The following is a 19276-nucleotide window of genomic DNA, read 5'->3' as shown; positions in this document are numbered from 1 at the left end:
TCAGCACAGGTAGAGATGCTGATGTGAATGTCTTGTCTCAGACCTGCTGTCTGTGTGTCTCCCGCTCCTAGCAGTAATTCTATAATGGAAAAATATGACAAAAGTGTGTGTGGTTTGCTAGTGGCTTGTCTCAGTGCTTTGAGTTTTGGAGATCTTTTCCAGGTGAACGTCGGCAGCTGTGGCTTGTGTGCAGCTGACAGCAAATGTAGGGTATGCTCTGTTGGGGATAGCAGAGGGACTTACCATTTTGCATGTTTAATTGGATAGGTGCAACTTAGCTCTGGCAGTGCCCTGTTTATGAGTTGGCCTGCTGAGTTTCCTGAGGCAGGGCATTGGGCTGCAAGGTGGCCCTCACCTCCTCAACCAAGCGGTGTGGGACATGGCAGGTGGGTACCCTTTGCTCTGGGCAAGCATGGCATCCACCCAGTCAGTCCCACTGACTGTCATCCAAGAAGCCTGTGATCTTGTTGATGCGGTCTCATGTCCCCAGCTACTGGAGCTCTTGACCCCAGGAAGCCCTGGGCTGGGGACAGGCAGGCCTACAAGTGCTCCAGGTCTTCTGGCTCCTGGGTTGGGAGGATCTTCTTGTCAGCATATGCCACCAGCCGTACTTGCCAAGTCTGGCTTTCAGAGCACTGGGCTAGGTGCACCTCTGGGTACTCTGATGTTGTGTCTCATATCTTCCCTTCTAGAGGCAGATTTAGAAATCATGTCCCTCTTAAAACAGGGGCATGTCCTGCTCAGTTGAGAAAGCTCTGCCGTGAATGTTGTTTAGCATGAGCAGATGTTATCTGTTGGTTTGTCTTGCTCTAATGACTTATCATCATGACTGTGTGCATTACGTATTCGAGGCTAAAATAGTGTTGTTATATATTCAATGGGCTCATTTCCCAACATCAGTTTTTATTGTCAGTTGCTTGTCTAGTAGCGTATTGACAGATGCAACTGACTCTTGACTGATCCAGAGCAAAGCACTTCTCTGCCCCAGAGTCTTTGCTGTCAGTTACACAGTTTGAATAGTTTGCACTGCTTCCATGTGACAATGCTGGTTTTGGGGCTCTCTGTGTAGTACAGGTGCAGGACACTCCAACACAGCACTGTATAAGGCTTGCAAAGATGGGAAGCGGCAAAGTTAAGGTTGGATGCACCTCCTTTACTCTGTCTGCTCTGGTCGTGTGTGCTTTTTTTATTGCCATCAGAAGCAAATTAAGGCAATTTGGATCCTAAAACATGCGTTCAAGAAATCTTTGGGAAAGTTTTACACGTTTCTTCATAATCCTAAGGGCGAAAGTGTGCTTTGTCAGAGAAACAGAAACAAAGATTCTGATATGACCCCTTGACTTCGGAAAGTGATACCTTGCACATGGGCTAGTGATAGCTGTGCTTTGATACAGCTTTCTGCACGTGCGTGTGCTTGGCTTTCCCACAAGAAAACGTACTGCAATGTCATTTTTGTCCAGCCTTTGATCCCCTATAAGCCTGAAACAAACTGCCATTTCAACATTGCAGTACAGCACAGACCCTGGAGCCAGACCATTCTTACTTTCTTTCTAACCCTCGAGTGTTGAAAATGCTCTGGCACCTTAGCAGGCTCACCATTGCTTTGCGGGGTGTATGCACAGTTGGCTGCATGTGACTAGGGGAGTACTAAAACATTTTCTTGTCGTGTCACCTGAGTGTGCTCGTTTCTCCAGACAGTGCTGTTGAAGGGGCGGCAGCTGTGTGGCCCCCCAGTCCCCATCCCTTTGCTGGCATAAATAAATTGCTGTTTGCTTTATTTGGGAAGGGCACTGGAAAGTACTTCTGTGTGTCTCTCAAGGGGATTGAAAGGCCTAATATTTTCCATTTTCTGTCTCCTCCTTCTCTATTCCCTATTGTGAAGGAGAAAATCCTCCAGATCAGAAATTTTCCACTCAATTCCCTGCAGAGAATTTTGGTTCAACCTACAGTGCCCAGATGCCAGCTCATATTTATCAGGTGCACCCAGCCACTCCCCAGATGAAACATGGGTTGCTGGTGCACGGTAAACCTGAGAGGGAAGAATGGAAGTCACACAATTAAAATCCTGGGCATTTGCTAAAACTGTTTTTAATGTCTCCTGCCCTCACAGGCAGAAGATTGTGGACTTGGATTTGGGATGCTCTTGAAGTGTCACCAGAAAAGCTGTCAAATGTGTGCATGCAGAAACGGAGACTTGGAAAATGCCTTTAATTGTGATTCCACTCTGCACAACACAGATTGTCATGCTTTGAGCTCAGGTTTGTTTGTATCACGGACAGACATTGATACCACAGCTCCTATCGGGGCATGAATATTTCAACAACTGAAACGATGCTTGCCTGCTCCAGAAAAGAGCTGCTTACATCCTCGTTTGATCTTTTTAGCGAGCCTAGCCAGCTCAGGTTGGCATCCTGGTTATTTATTTCCTACAGATATGGTCTCTGTTAGCTGTGCTGTGCTATGACTCTCCTCTCTTCATTTCAGAGGCTCTGGGAACTCAAGTTGGGAAGAGGTGAGATTTCTAGCAAGAAAAAAGACTAAAGCGGCCAGAATTTGCTCCCTGTTTTGTTTCTTTTTGAGGAGGCACCTTGCACTTTGTAGGATGCGTGGACCAGAAAGAGGTGGGGTAATACTTGGAAGTATCTAGAGTGGCAATCTGTGGGGACAGTCATCGTCTTTCATTTCTGCCCCACATCCTGCACCACACCCTCTCTCCATGCTCTTGTTCTCTCTCCACTTCTTCTTGCACGAGGGGAATGCAGAATCCTCCTCTCTAGTGGCATTAATGAATAATATTAAGCACTTCAGAAGGAATAAGCTGAAAGTGGAGCCTTATTCTTTTCTGCAGTATATTGACAGTTCACACACAGGGATTGTGTCCTGGGCCCTTCTTTCTGAAAGCTAGAGTGATATTGAAATGCTGGAACTCCTGGTACCATTGTGTGTTTCTGAAGTAAAATGTCTCTAAAGCATCTAATTAGGGGGCACTTCCTACAGCCACAATCCATAACGCAGACAGTGAGAGCTTTTGAGCAACTTGCTCTTCAGGGCATGCCCTGTCTTCTCCTATGATCTGTAGAGCACTCTGGATGCTCAGGATGAATGCCAGGTTTCTTCATGTAATAAGGTGTGCTGGTTTTGGCTGGGGTAGAGTTAATTTTCTTCACAGTAGCGAGTATGGGGCTGTGTTTTGGATTTGTGCTGGAAACAGCGCTGATAACACAGGGGTGTTTTCGTTGTTGCTGAGCAGTGCTGACACAGAGTCAAGGCCGTTTCTGCCTCTCACCCCACCCCACCAGCGAGCAGGCTGGGGGGGCACGAGAAGCTGGGAGGGGACACGGCCGGGACAGCTGACCCCAGCTGACCCAAGGGATATTCCACACCATATGGCGTCATGCTCAGCACATAAAGCTGGGGGAAGAAGGAGGAAGGGGGGGATGTTTGGAGTGATGGCGTTTGTCTTCCCAAGTCACCGTTACGCGTGATGGAGCCCTGCTTTCCTGGGGATGGCTGACCACCTGCCTGCCCATGGGAAGTGGTGAATGAATGCCTTGTTTTGCTTTACTTGGGTGCGCGGCTTTTGCTTTCTCTATTAAACTGTCTTTATCTTAACCCATGAGTTTTCTCACTTTTACCCTTCTGATTCTCTCCCCCATCCCACCTGGGGAGAGTGAGCAAGTGGCTGTGTGGGGCTGAGTTGCCAGCTGGGGTTAAACCACAACATAAGGAAAAACAATACGAATCTGGGTATGAGGTGGTTTTCCAGTTCTAAGTCCTTGGTGTGGTAAGATCTCTCTCCTCTTACTTAGTGAGCAACAGCATGTGGATGAAGTTTCCAGGCCCACAGATGATGCAAGAAGTCAGTTACCTGATTCTTGAGTATTTTTTTTTGAGCTGTATTTCATGGTGTTTGCATTGCTGATCCCAGCAGAATGGCGGAGCTTGGCCTCGTGGGTACAGCTGTGAACGTGTGTGATTCTCTGTTTGAGGAATACATCTATTGGAGTGGTTATCCTGAGTATAATTGCTTGTGTACAAGAACAGAAATTATATGTTGAGAGTTACAGCTGTGTATGTATCCCAGGAAGCAGTCTGGTAAACATAATCCCAAAGTCAACCCACAGCAGGACTTACTAGGCAAGGAGAGGAAAAAGTTGTGCTCTTACATATTCCAAACAGCCTCTAAAGCATAAGTTCTCATTAGACTGATGACTTGTTGGTGGGGTCATTAGGCAAAAGATGCTTTGCACTGGTCTGTCCTGCAGTGTTAGTGAGACGCTACATTGAGATCCACGGAGCTGGCCATGTCTGACCGCTGGTCCCTCTTGCCACAGAAAGGGCGGCTCAGGCTGGCCCAGGCTCCCTCGCAGTGTGCTCACTTGAATTTTGAACGTTGGTGCCAGAAGGCAGTGAGCAGTAGGTGCATGCTTCAAGCATTTTTCTGCACTCTGAGGATCTCAAAGTATATTTTCTGTGAAAACTGTTTTAAAGGCTTACAATAAATGGCTGAAAGTCAGGCCTGGAGAAAAAGCAGAGATGTGTAAAGGCAGGGTCTGACTGCTCCAGGGGGGCTGGGTGCCAGGCTGACTCGTGTCAGACACACTGGAAACACAAGGATGAAGTCAAATGTCCAAGGTCATCAGTAGGGTGCTGGCAGAGCAATGAAAGATACCAGTTAGAAGCAAACATGATTGAATTTTTGTGTCCTGAGCTCACTGTGGGGAACAGTGGTGTTGGTGTGGCCAGGGACCTTGCAAACCTAGGCCAGTAGGTGCCTAAATGATAGAATTTGGGTCCATGGTGACTAATGAGGACAATTTATGGTGGAACATTACTTCATGTGTCCTTTTTCAAAGCAGACCTGTGGTGCTCCCATCCAGCAGTGCTAGGGAGAGAAGAGCCCCAGCACCCCAAGGCTGCAAGGCTCATTCGAAACACGTACACTGAAGGAGGGACGTGTTGGATGAAGAATTGCTACTTGTGATGTATTAGGTGTTAAACGTATCCAATACAGGGAGCTTGTGAAAGGACTTGGAGTCAGGATGTGCTTGTGCATGGCATAAATGTTCTGGTTTGTGCCTGTTTTGAGCAAAAAGACAAGGCCCTCCCAAGTCCCTGCTCCGCCACCCTTGCAGGCTGGTTGCTGAGCTGAGTGTTGTAAAGTAGCCATTACACATTACACAGGTGGCCATGTAACGCAGCGGGATTTATAATGGAAGATGTAGGGACTCTCTGGGGACTGGGGATTTAAAGGGGTTTTAGACACTTTGCATTGCATTTCACTTGTACGTGTTTGGGAGGGCTGTCCTTGTATGCGTATATATCATATGCAAACGTATTTTGAGTTGCTGTGTGTTTTGTCTGAATTTAGAAAAGGAGTGTTTTGGAGAAAGAATCCTCCAGGAAATGTTTTTGCAAGCACAGGCCCCTTGACTGTGATTTGGGGGGGAGGAAGGAGTGGGAATGAGGGGGAGGTTCACTGAGGTTTTCTTCTTTTCTTGTAGCGTTTTGGGAAAACTCCAGCCAAGGCCCACATACAGTCAAATGAATCAGCCTCCCTTTTTGCCATAAGTAATTGGCAGCTCTAGCTGCAATGCAGTTTTGATGTATGGCTAATACACTTTTTCTTGGTTAATTGAGAAGAAACACTGCAGTAGACGCCTGATGTTGAGTTGGCCTTTGTATGGAGTCTTTGAGCTAGTAGGGAGAAATTGTAGGCTGCTTCTTGAGAGATTGGAATTTGCTGCAAATTATATTCCATACTCTAGTCTGAAGGCTGTCATTGCTGTTCATCTGCTATAGAAAATGCATTTCTTGTTGCATACAAGTGTAGAGGGCACTGTAAGCTGGCGCATGGCACTGTTGCTCGGTGCAGGGTTTCCTTGGAAGAGTCTCATTTTATAACAACTTCAACAGAATATTCATGTTCTTAGATGAGTGACTGTTCCCGTGCTGACAAATAAAGCATTTTGGCCTTCTCATATTCCTGTAACAAAATGAAGTTCACTTGTTTCCTGAAGCATCTGCTGCCAATTCAGACTCAGAGCTTTCTGTGTCTGCTGTAGGATTTCCACTGAGCTCGGAAAACTTACCAGACAAGCTCAGCATTCACCACTGGAACTATCTGGAGTAACTGGAGGGCTTTCTTGTCCTGGAAACAGGACATGTAGCCGTTGCCCTTGGCAGGCTGAGACTTGCCAAATGCCTTTAATTTCCTGTTGGAAGCCTAGTTTTACATGGAAGGACTACGTTACTTTCACAACTGTAGTATCTGTTGGTAAATATTGGCTTTAATAACATACGCTTCACTTTAGCAGAATAACAACAGTGAGGGATAAATATTGAGCAGTGAAATTAAGCATGCTGTACTGGGGCAGTAACATCAGTGTTCTTTTACAATGTTTTAAATGGTAAATACCATACCTATTATTTTCATAGCATTTGAAAATTCATTAGAAACAAGTCCCTTTGAGGAACCTGTAGTCATAAATGTGATTAACTCAGCCTTGGAGTTTTAGTCATGGCCAAGGCTTCACTGAAAACAGAGAAAACAAGCCTGGCCTCGAGTTACTCTTTCATGGGATTGCTTCATATACGGGCAGCATGTGGCCTTCCTCCCTCCAGTTGTTCTGTGGGAAGAAAACATTCAAAGAAAGTACAAACGTAAAGTCTTCACAGGGGGCAAATGAAATGGTTGGCTCTGTAGCATTTTGCACCTGAAATGAAACACAGAAGTGGTTATTTTTGCCCTGCAGCTTTGTAGGGGGTGGTGGGGACTCTTGGATGTTTGAAGATGCAAACACATAGAAAGCAGAATGGCATCTCCTTTCCATGCATACTTAGCTGAACAACACTCCTGCGTATTTGGTTCATGTGTTATGTGTGTCTAGAGAGAGATTATATCCAGGCCAGTTGGGCTGAAGTTTGCTCTTTCTCTCTCCAGTTCACTGGACAAGTGTTTTACGTTTTCTTCAGCATAACTTTAAATGGACATTATTTTACCCTGTTCTGGAAAGGAGCTGGTATTTCTACAACTCATGCTGTCATGTAAGTAATCTTTTTCTTTTCTGAACAAGGTCATTACATCATGATGCAGTAATCCTCTGCCTGTGGAATAAACCATCCTCTCCATCTCTGTCTACTGCTCTTATCTGTGTGTGTTCTTTCTTAAAGCGTGCATGGGGGGAGGAGAAATGAGAGGAGAGCAAAAGTTTTGATTCTGGCCTGTTAAACTATGTTTAGAGAGAATAATGCATGGGTTGTGAGATGCAAAGGGCTGTTGTCTCACAGAGCTATTGCTTTGATACTTTATCCACAAAGAGAAGCTCCGGAGTCTCAAGTCAGAAGAGCCTGGGGATGAAATTCCACCTTTGCCAGGCTCTGACAGGTTAAACTTTACGAAGATGCAGGTAGCAAATTATCCACAGACTGAATTGCAAAGGAGGGCTTTAAAAACCTGCTGGGGAGATCAAGTGGATAAAAATAGTTAGTTCTTGTATCCCTCTTCTTGTCTGTAGAGCTAAAAGCAATCTACAAAGGAAGGACAATGTCATTATCTTGGTCTCACCCCAGAGGAACCGGAGGGATGGAGCAATGCCACTGTGGGTGGAACGGGTCAGCATGGGAGCCGGCAGCAGGACCCAGCCATCTTTCTGCCTGTCCCGTTGCCTGGCCATTAGACTGAGTTGCCTCCCTGCTTATTGCAGTTTCTAATTTGTCTTGGATGTGTCTGCGTGCTTTTTCCCGAGTCAGTTTACACCACAATATATCGTTCATGGCCAGCCTGGGGAGTGCCCGATGAAGTATGGTTCATAACTATTTTTGATTCATTTATAAAGGGATTAGGTGACGTGGTTGCCTGGACAGCAGGGACTGTACTTGTTGACCTGGCGGGTCTCTCCCAGTCCTGTGTTTCTATGTAACCTGAGGTGATGCCATCTAAGCTGCATCAAGATGCCAGTGATGTAATTTCAAACTGTCTGGCCTGAGCGCCAGTGAAGTCAGGGAGGCTGCACATGTGTAAGATAGGATTGGCTTTGATCCTGTCTATTTTGCCCAAATAATAAGTAGAAGATAGGTAGGGTTTGATTCAAAATGAAACCAGTTAATTAAGCAGAGAAAGTAGAGCAGATCTATTAGTGGTTGATTCCATCTTTCACCTGCTCCGAGAGGAAATAGCCCGTCATATTTTACTGTGCAGCTCCGAGGTCTGTTGCAGATTAAGACAAATATTGAGTCATCAGGTTGTAGTGTCTCAACAAACTACTTAAAAAGGTGTCAGGCCCTCACTGTGGGTGGATGTTGAAGTGGCAGACCTATCAAAGAAACACATCTAGAATCGCACGAAGACTTCACTGTTACCGTCATGCCATACTTTATAGCTGTTCAGAGCATGGCAGTGATAGAGCACCTGTCCTCCAAGCTGGAATTGATAGACTCCCGTAGCTGTCAGCAGGACAGGGCTATGATGGACACCTTGCAGGGCATGCTGGCATGGGTACAGCTCTGCGCTCACATGCCTTTACAGCTATCAAAACAGACACGTGTGTCAAGTTGCTTGGAGTGCGAGCAGAGGAGCTCAGATTGGGCTGTGCCCATCTGTGGAGACTTAGCCGTGGCTGAGCAGAATTGATAGACTCCCGTAGCTGTCAGCAGGACAGGGCTATGATGGACACCTTGCAGGGCATGCTGGCATGGGTACAGCTCTGCGCTCACATGCCTTTACAGCTATCAAAACAGACACGTGTGTCAAGTTGCTTGGAGTGCGAGCAGAGGAGCTCAGATTGGGCTGTGCCCATCTGTGGAGACTTAGCCGTGGCTGAGCAGTCCCTGTTCCAGTCAAAAGGGACACGTAACAGCCATAAGTAGAAGATAGGTAGGGTTTGATTCAAAATGAAACCAGTTAATTAAGCAGAGAAAGTAGAGCAGATCTATTAGTGGTTGATTCCATCTTTCACCTGCTCCGAGAGGAAATAGCCCGTCATATTTTACTGTGCAGCTCCGAGGTCTGTTGCAGATTAAGACAAATATTGAGTCATCAGGTTGTAGTGTCTCAACAAACTACTTAAAAAGGTGTCAGGCCCTCACTGTGGGTGGATGTTGAAGTGGCAGACCTATCAAAGAAACACATCTAGAATCGCACGAAGACTTCACTGTTACCGTCATGCCATACTTTATAGCTGTTCAGAGCATGGCAGTGATAGAGCACCTGTCCTCCAAGCTGGAATTGATAGACTCCCGTAGCTGTCAGCAGGACAGGGCTATGATGGACACCTTGCAGGGCATGCTGGCATGGGTACAGCTCTGCGCTCACATGCCTTTACAGCTATCAAAACAGACACGTGTGTCAAGTTGCTTGGAGTGCGAGCAGAGGAGCTCAGATTGGGCTGTGCCCATCTGTGGAGACTTAGCCGTGGCTGAGCAGTCCCTGTTCCAGTCAAAAGCCACACCCCCCCCAGCCACTATATCCTCATGATAATATTTCTATGCTTTGTACTTGTCCCTAATTTATTATATCCCAAAGCCCAAGAGTCTTCTCTTAGAGATTGCACTGCTGACAGCATCTTCACCCATGTTTCAGCTGTGCTGCCTCTGATGAGAATAGGCTCTATGTAGTTTGGTCCAATGTCAGAGTGTTTTAATGGAGAAGGGGAGATTTCTGAATTAGATTAATTCATTATGCTCTTTTATCATTGCCTGTTACTAGAAAAATTCTAGCAAATGAGTTTGTACTACTTAATTTGCATTATTGGTTTTCTTCTGTTTAATTCCGGCAGAATCTTTGGACCCAGATTCCAAGGGGATGACCACGTTGTAGGAAAAACGTGCTCACAGCAGAGCTTCCCAGCCATTAGTTATGATAGCTTTGACTTTTCTACCAGGCTAAATTTCAGAGCAGCACTGATTTTTATTTCTTCGTATAACTTGTGATTTGCTGAGTTATAGCTGACAGCAGCTTTTCCCTGTCCTTAAGGGGTCATTGTGCATATGTGTGTGTGTTTGAAAACTGCAGGATCACATCTTAAAAAGAAAGTCCTCTAAACATGCTTAGCTGAGTGTGACCCCTTTCCCTTTGCACTTAGTTTTAAAGCCAAATGTCATAAAAACAACTTTCAGTGCTTTGATGTGGGCTCATAATTTTCTCATTGATGCTATTAATATTGCATGCCCACTTGCTCCATGGTGGGTGTCAGCGCTCGCTAACAGCAGCCATCTGTGAGAAAGGAGCTGCTTCCTGGCATGGAGTAAAATTTAGGCCAGCTGTGGATGCTGGAACCACATCTTAGAGACTGTCCCTCTGGGCTCTCCCTTCCCTGTGCTTTCCCTGAGACTGTGCACTGAGCGGAATTTCTGGTACCCAGGATCCCACAGCCTGTGGAGCTGCATTTTTGTATTAATGTCTGTGCCTCACACTCTGAAGGCAGAAGGTAGGGCCTGAATTATTACTGCATCGGGCTCGTGCCATTGTCATTCCAGAAAGCCGATATCCCTCAACTCAAGGGACTCGCCCATTTCTATCCATTTAACTGTGAAGTAGTTACCAACAAATGATGCTTTTGTTCAGCTTGGGCAATACTTGAAACTTGACTTCTCCCTCTGCACCCGTTCAGCACCAGTGGTGTTTTATGGGTCTAGTGAAACAAGTGAAAACACAATTGCAACTCTGGCCTGATAGTTCGGGGGAAGCCAGTTTTCCTGAATTTTTTCCTGTGATGTTGGAAGAATCTCATCGCTCTGCCCTTTAGCTTTAATTCCTGGAAATACAAACAGGTTAGAATTGAGGGAGCAGGGGAAAGCAAACAAACTCCAAGCAGCATCCCAAGTAAGTCTTACATATAGAGGATGTGTGTTTTGCCACATGTTGAATTGTTTTGCAGTCAAGCTTCTGGGATCTGAATGGATTTTCAAACCTGTGTCAGAGCTCAGTGGTGAGATTACTTTCAGCAAAAAAATAATCTGTCAGTACTGTTCTCTTAGTCTGTATTAACTATCTGACTAGGGGTTTCATGACACACCTGCTATCCCAGAGGCCAGTCCTTAAGAAAAATAATGGCCTTGGGCCAAATCCTGCCTCCAGTTATGTGGTCTGACCTCAAGTTTTCATTTAATTTACAGAATTGAGGTTTATAAAATAGCTGTGTTTAGTAACTGCATCAATTCTCACCTTGATGTGACACCTAAACAGCATTTGCAATAGGAACGTGGTCTCAAGATTTCTGCTGTTTTCCAGCACATGTTCACCCTTTCTGTAGCTCCCTTTCAAAGTCCTTTCCCTCTCACAAGATTTCCTTTCTCAAACGGAGTTCTTGGGACAGGGATTTTGCAGATGGCTGCAGGTGTAGGCCACTCAGAAAAGGGCTTCTACCCTGGAGGTGCTTCCTTCTATAAGGGAAAAGAATGCACGGTTCTGCTGTCCAGGCGGCCTTTAGAAGAATGGAAACTTGTTTCTTTGAGGGTAAAAAAACCTTCTGCAAAGATTTAGGAAGTGATTCATCTCCATTTACACAGTCTGCAGTAGCAGCTTGTCAGACTGGGATCATATGTTGCGCTTTATGATATAATGCCCCTGAATGTGAATCAGATCAAGGCACTCTTACACTTTGCAGCAGCCAAAGTTATATTAGTGCTGATGATAATTGCTAAAAGACTATAATGATCTACCCGGCTAATCATGACTGAGTTCTATCAGTAACACTGAACACTCACCTTCTGATAAAGGCCCCAGCTTTCAAGTGTTATGAAACTTTGCTGAGCTGGGAATGGTACAAGCCCAGAAAACTGGCACAGAATCTGCCTTGGTGGCCGGTCACGTACAGGTCACATGTAAATGTTGTGTGGGATCAGAAGACAGATTGGGTTAGAACTGGGTTTATGCTTTTCTTCCTCAAACTTCTCTGTCATAGAAATCAGTGGAACTAGTCAAAGGCAAAGGGGCAGAGAAACTTCCCTCTTCAGCTCACAAGTCATCAGAGATTTGTATTATCTGATATGAATCCTGTTTCAGACTTAAAGGAATGCAGTCCCAGATCCTTCAGCAGCTCCCAGTTTTTCCATTGCGAATACCAGAACCGCTGTTTAACCCCTACAGTGGTGATCTCTGGGGAGAGGCCAGGACCCGAATGGGCTGTAGAAGCACCAATAGCTGTCTCAGTCATATAGGTGGGTTCTTGATGTTGAAAGTGTTAACTTTGGCCAGGCCCTGAAGGTAATGTGTGGGAATATGTGCTCGATAAGTCTAAGTAACTCCTGCTTGGCAGGTGAGTAGAAGTATTTGCTCTCCACATGGATGGTGAGACACATGCGACCAGAGCTGGAGTCTCATGGGAGCTGAGCATTGCCTTCTGTCTGCACCTGAAACAGGCAGTAATTTCTCTGCTGCGTTACTGAATCCCATCATATTCTTTGAAAGCAAGTGAATGAAGTTTTGGTCATGGTTGGCAAGAAATTTGTGGATAAGATGTTCAGCACAGGAGTTTTGTTTCAAGGAAGTCCAGGGAGTGAATGAGGAATGGTACAGGTTCAGGTGGAGGCCTTGCATGAGGAGCAAACGGTCTGTGCAGTGAGGTCTGGGTAGTGTTTTCTGCTCAGGCTGGCATTTCTTTCTGAATGAAGATTGAGATGAGCTTTTTTTGCCAAAGAGAACGTGGAGGCTCTCTATTTCATTGGTAGATGCTGTTTGTTGTCTCCTTCATAAAATCCTTGACGGAAGAAAGAATTCTTTATGATGAAAAGTGCTCATGCCAAGTAAAACAACAAGAGGTGGTGGCTTGAAATAGAGTTGAATATTTCTAGGAGGAGCACGAGATGTATTCTATTTTCAATGCATGCCTTAATGCCACATCTTAGATTTTCCTTGATGCCATTTCTAATGAGCAGGCCCTTATCCATTCTCTACCAGTATTAGTTGCAGCTTAATGATATATAATTATATTGGTTCTTTATCACTCAACTTGCCAAGTTGTTTATCTCTTGGAAGGCAGAATGGAGAGGAGAATTTATTGCCTCTCTGTCTCTTGATGTTCTGCAACGCAAATGCATATTTTGCCAAAGCCTTGGGGAAGGTGCATTATCTGAAATTGCAGGCAATTGCACACCTAGAAATGGAGGTGTTGCACGCTGCCTGCACTGATAATCTAGCCGAGTCCTTTTAATATCACGTTACCCTATATCCACAGAGCTTGGTAAAAGGGAGATGAGTGAGATAGCTGGATGATGAACAGTAATTTCTGATGTGTGCGCATACAGCACTCACATGCACATAAATTGGATTTTTGACAGCTGTTGCCAGCAAGTTATCAAAGCAGATTTTTTAATGAGGATAGATAGGTAAAGAGTAGAGGTGTGTAATTCCTGGGGCACCAGAACATCTGCAGTGTTCTCTTCCAGGGCGTAAGGTGACACTGCAGCTAGAGGGGAGTACGTCTCCCCTCTAGCTTCTCCATGGAAGTCAGTGTGGGCCAGCCACTCACCAAGGCACTTGCTGCTGGGAGGGGGCTGCGTTCTGTGCTGATGTGCCTGCTGGAAAAGCAAACTTGGGTCCATCTTTAAGAACTGCAAGCATAGCTTTGGCTGCAGAGTAGATGTTTCTTTGGTCTTTTGACGTAAAGAAATGAAGGTAATCTGTCCTGTCAGTCTGGGAGGAGGAAGTTCTGGGCTTGTCAGAAAAGTGGCAGCAGCTTAACTGATTCAGTTATAAATCACCTGCTTCAAGTGGTGTGGACACCCAGTGTAAACGTGCTTGTGCAAATTCCAGCCTTTGCTTCAATCTATTTTGTGCAGTTGGGTTGTCAAATTAAGTAATATTGGCTGCTGAAAGAGTTAGACCCTCTTTAAATGTGTGGCATTAAAGTTTAGATTGTAATAAATCATTTTCTAAGGAGAGGCTGGCCAGTGTGTTTGGTGTTGTCAGTTTGGGTGAAGAAGCTGAGAGGAAGGCTGATGAATTCCAGTAGATCCAAGTCCTGGTGGTCCCCTCCTCTGGTGGGAGTTCCCGTTCTTAGAGCCAAGTTGCAAGAATGTGTGCCTCAGCCTTTGTCACTCTGGAGTTGGAAAGTTAGCCCAAATCCCTTCAGTGGCACTTCAGGCTAAGTCAGCAGATGCTACATACAAATGGTTTGGTACAGATGCATCTTCCTTTGTGCCAGCTTTTCTGGGTGAACAGTAGCTTTTGGCAGAAGGGCTTCTTCAACTAGTCTCATGGGACAGAGCAATGTCACATGGCTAGATTTGCATGTTAAGAGCGTGTGGCCCTGTGCCCACCTTCAGAGCTCTCTCAAACAATGATCTTGGCCTAGAACCTTTTGCTTGTTATAATTCATGTGCTGTGCTTGGAAGAACTGATTCATGTTGAGTCCAGCATCACAGATTCATAGGAAGGACAGATCCAGGTTGCCTGTGGCATGTGTGTCAGAGAGCCACCATAATAATGGGAAATGACAGCAATACCTCACCTTCTACCTTTTCCAAGTATTCTCCAGCCGTTAACTAATTAAGAATCTGCACAGAATCCCTGGGAGGTGGCCAGCAGGCTGGTTCTTTGTTGGAGGGAGGTTGAGTGGAGATTCTAACATCCTTGAACTCTGGAGAGCTCAGGTTGTGATGCCCTGGTCACTGTGTGTACACAGCACCGCTTACAGGTAAGTGGAACCTGAGCTCTTTCCCTGTCGTAGGGCCAGGTAGGAAATGGTTTTCTCTTCTATATCTCCCTGGCACTAAGACATTTTAAAGCTTTTCAGAAGAGAGTGGGAGTGGAAGAAACGCTCTTAAGAAGTTTTCACAAAGGAGTGGAAAAACTGTTCCTGGGGAATCTGGATCCCCTGCCAGGATACCCGACAGGCTGGTGCCTGCATTGAACCTGGGTTTCCCACTCCTGTTAACAGCCCTAAGTCTGCACTTTCTTCAGCTGCTCTCTAAGGGAACAAAAATGCTGTTCCCTCTCTGTTTCATCCAGAGACACGTCCTTCTGATGAAGCCTTCCAAAATAGTGGCACATTCCCATGAAAAGATTCTCTTTCAAGCCACTGACATGTAACTTGCTGAAAAATTCATCACCAGCTCCAGTCAGAGACCTTGGCTCTCCCAGGAGCACGGCCTGTGCCTGTTGGATTGCGATGTGCCTGCAGGGAGGCAGAATCCTAAGTACAGGATCAGTCCCGGGTGACCAGGGATTTGTTACAGCATAATTGTAGCCACTGAGAAATGAGGGAATTGAGGCATGTTGTAATTACGCAATTGGCCGGAGTCCCCGTGATAAGTCAGTTACAGAGCAGAAGAGAACATCAGATTCCTGGCACTTCCTCCTGTGCTCCTGCACAGGGAGGCAGGACGGGAAAAGCCCTCCTGATTTTTGGATTTGATTCAGATATTGAAGGCTGTATTTTTTGAAAGACCTTAGCTCTCCTTGAGAACAGCAGAAATTATGGGGATGTCAATAGCAGAATTAATCAATCTTTTGAAAGAAATCAGCCACTAAGTGATGTAGCTGAAGGGGATCAGAGGCTGCAAACATGCAGAGGGGATGTGGTCAGTGCATCTAGCAGAAGAGTATTCAGTAAGTGATGTGACGGGGTACGCCTGCCCCTATAGCTATAGGCAAGCGTTTGTCAAAACATCAAGGTAAACATAGCAGAGGGTATGCACCTTTACAAGGACAAGACAACTGTGTGGCAGGTAAGACTTAGTGCTGAAAGTACCTGATGGCTCAGGGGTAGAGGGATGATAGAGCTGACTTTCCATAGACCGTTATCTGGACTGGACTGTTCTGGATGGTGGATAGCTAACAAGTGCAGCAGTACACTAGGGCAAAAGATGATTTTGCTGTCATTGTCTTCGACTGGCAGTGATTGCTATTCTCTGGAGTACAGGAGATGCTTTGTACATTTAATTCAGAATATAGATTTGATATATTAGATGCTGTGTGTACAGGGGGCTGAACCTAGGAACTCCAGTTGTATTTCTTGGCTGGAGAGCTTACAACTGCTACTGGTGAATGCTAGACAGCAAGAGGAGGAGGTTGGGCTCTTGGGGTGTATATCAGGGGCAGGTGGTGGCATGTCTGTTAATTTATCTCATTTTTACATCCATAGATTTATTAAGGCAATTTGGAGTGGTAATTTAATCTCTGTGCATTGATTTCCTAATTTGTAAGCTCTTTGCAGACTGGTGCCTGTGTTCTGGCTAGCTCAGGTAAGCTCTGTTCAGCTTCTGATGCCGAGGGTGAGCTTTGTCTGGCACAGGCTGTGTGGTGTACAGTCTGCAGTGTCTGGCTTTAGTGCTTTTTCTTATTTAGGCTGAAAGGCTGAGACTTTTGGCAGTGGAAAGCCCAGGATTCTGGCCCTGGCTCTGCAGACAAGTGTGTGATTTGTCTAATAAGAATTCACTGATCACTCCAGAAGTGCTTTGAGGTTATTGGAGTTACTGAAATTTACCTATATGGTGTCAAGGGGTTTAATTAATTGTAGCTGGTGAAGGGCTTTGTAAACCTGAGATAAATGACTCTTCAGATGCACAAAATGTTATCATTCTGTATAAATATTTTCTAGATAATGGAAGAAGAATATTTTAAAACACAGAAAGTAATACAGGAACAAGATCTGTAAAGTGTTGCATTTATTTAGGAGCTGTTGCAGGCTGAATTGAATCTGAAGATAATGAAATAGTAATAAACCATAATGCGATGGCCCACATTTTCCAGTGGAGGCTCATTCAAGTGTGCACACCATTCCACGTCGGCCCAAATTAGACTCGCAGGTCCCAGGATGAAATGGAGAAGCGTGCCCACTGGTACAGCAGGACTTTCATGTGCCTGGCATGCACAGAAAATGATACAGGGCTGCCCCTTCTGAGCCATGGGCTTTGCCTTCTTTCTTCCCAGGGTTTAATGCATTTACTAGCTGGCGTCTTGGCGTTTGGCCCCTGTGTGGCAGGCAGCCTGGTTTTTGGCATGCTGAGCCTTGGAGATGCCCTTGACTTCAGTGGGAGCAGAGGGAACTTAGTCCTTTGCAGGATTGGGCCAAGTGTGTCTGAGTCAGAGAAAGGGCAAGCAGCCAGGGCATTTTCCTCACAAAGGCAAGGAAGCTGAATTCATTTAGTTCTTAAAGGAGTGTTTAGCTCCTCAGATTGGAAGGGCCCTTAGAAACCTGATACAGCATTACTGGAGTCTATTCGGTGACTTCGGGGGAATTGGATAAGACTCTAAGTGTGTTAAAGTCTTTGCACTTTTAGCTGTAATGATGATGCTGATAAGCAGAATTGAATTAAAGATAATAGAGGAAAGAGCTGTCTTCCCTGTACTGTTACCTGGTTTCTCTTGATAGAAATGTCTGCATCTAGATTATTTTAGGTTTTGTTTTGTTTCCCCATGGTATCATACTCTCTTTAATAAATAATTTGTGGTTCTTTGTGACAATTTTCTTTACTCCTGAAGAGAGGAGATCCAGTTTCGTATCCCTTCTGGCTTTGAGGTGTGTAGTTGCAAACAGCTTCTACCATCTCTTTTCTTCTTAACACTTCCTCCTGTTTACAGTTGTGCCTGCACCTTGGGAAAAGTTTACTTAATGCAAGGTAAATATTTTCTCTTCTCTGGTACACAAAGATTTTATTGTCTTATTTTGTTTCTGATGGCAAATAAGAGCTGTTTGAGCTGCAAGAAATGATTAATTTTGCAAAAGAACCTTCATCTCTTAAAAGTAGGAGGATGCTTTCATTCAGGTATAGACACTAAACAAACAGGACGGGTGGTCACTGCCTTTTCATAGAGGCTGCTCTTAGGTTTCCCTCTGAAATTTACTGCAAGGGGGGAAAAAAACCTGAACGTTTACACTAGTAGAGCTTTGGCTAGTTTTCCACTGTAGTTTTCTCCTAGCCCAGGTCTGTGTGTCTCACTGGTGGGGCGGATCTCTGAGCTGCCAAGCAGTGCTAGCAAAGACTGGGGTGTAAGCAGATATTTTTTGTTGCTGTAACTTGTTTCACCTGGGACAGTGGCACTCTAATGAGAATGGCTGGCAATGGTGCATGTTATCAACAGAAGCTGTGAGGACATTGCTGGCTGGTATATCATGACATGTAGTCTTGCAGAGAGAAGGTTGTTTTTTTTTTTTTTGTGATCTGGCCTGTCAAGGAGTCAGTATTGCATTACTGTCTGCAGCACTCTGAAATCGCTTGGAGTCTCCCATTAGAGTTAGGTAATAATTTGGTGTGTTAATCTGCTGTCTTCTCTTCCACTGAGACATGCACATTGCATTCTGTAAAGTTTCCCTTTCTGTGTGTGTTTGCTGCCATTAGTGACCAACCGGGAAGTGCTGTACGCTGATGCTTTCTGAAGAACATGGGCAATTATCCCTTGGACGTACTCCATGGGGTTGTTTTCGTCGTCCTTTCTCCTGGCTTGTGACTCAGACAGTGCTGGTGACTCGTAAGGTGTGGATGGAAATGTCACATTCCAGGGACCATAGCTGGTGGCTCCTTTTCTGTCTGAGCAAATGTACTTTGTGACCTGTTAGGCATCAGCTGGTAAATGGGATGGCTCACGGGCTTTCCATACTTGCTGTTCTTGGGTTTGCTTCTGAGGCAACTTGGTGTTGCTCTGAGCTGCTGTGTGAGGTACTTTGGTACCTCAGGACTGGGCAGGAAAAGCAGGTGTCCGCCTAAGGCTGTAAATTAGGGAGGAGCTGACAAAGTCATGCTAGTAGCAGAGGAACTCCTTGTATAGCAGCTTCTTTGAGTGGCTCAAGAGATAAGGATTGATCTAGGTCTCTAGCTCAGTAGCAGGCAGCCGGGGCTGTGCCAGCTCCTGGCCATGACTGCCTCCAGCCTTGCCCCGCTTAGTGGAGACAGCAGGCTGATGAGCAGTCCTTCCAGCTGAGGTGGGACCCGCCGCCTGGCCGTGCTCCCTGAGGTGACCCTGACCCCACCCTCTGCTGCTGAGGACCCTTGAGCACTAGGATGGAGGTTCTTTGTCCCTTAGCACTGCCTATCACTGCAGTGTGTGCTGATGGCCTCGGATGTTCCCAGACTTCAGTGTGGTGGTGCAGAGTCTGCAGAGCTTCTCCAGCTCAGTACACTGCAAGGTGCTCATAGCATCTTTCGCTCTAAGAATTTCTTTAAAGGCCTCGGGGGTAAATGCAGGGCCAGGAATTAACCTCACCAGGAACAGGCTCGCTCAGTGATGATTCTTAGATCACGGTTAGTCTTTGTAACCTGTTAGTTAGCGTGGCTTTTAATTGGTTTAGTGTGTTCTGTGGTTTCTGTTCTAGGTTTTTAATCAAAGCCTCTTGTC

General features: G+C 45.6%; 1 protein-coding gene across 2 annotated transcripts in view; it reads left to right on the top strand.

The window, feature by feature from the left end:
* The first annotated feature begins 6978 nt into the window (after positions 1-6978).
* The window catches only part of PAK3 (p21 (RAC1) activated kinase 3), a 68584-nt gene continuing 56286 nt past the window's right edge, over positions 6979-19276 (top strand). Inside the window, exon 1 of one of the 2 annotated variants that reach the window (XM_019471340.1) lies at positions 6979-7047. The gene's annotated coding sequence lies outside the window, so the exon portion shown is untranslated. The remainder of the gene's footprint in view (positions 7048-19276) is intronic. The other variant, XM_009276553.2, reaches the window with a different exon arrangement.

Source organism: Aptenodytes forsteri, unplaced genomic scaffold (assembly GCF_000699145.1).
Source record: "Aptenodytes forsteri isolate BGI_AS27 unplaced genomic scaffold, ASM69914v1 Scaffold107, whole genome shotgun sequence".
Classification (NCBI taxonomy): Eukaryota; Metazoa; Chordata; class Aves; order Sphenisciformes; family Spheniscidae; genus Aptenodytes; species Aptenodytes forsteri.
Note: the sequence above shows the minus strand (reverse complement) of the source record. Positions and strands in the feature narration are given on the sequence as shown.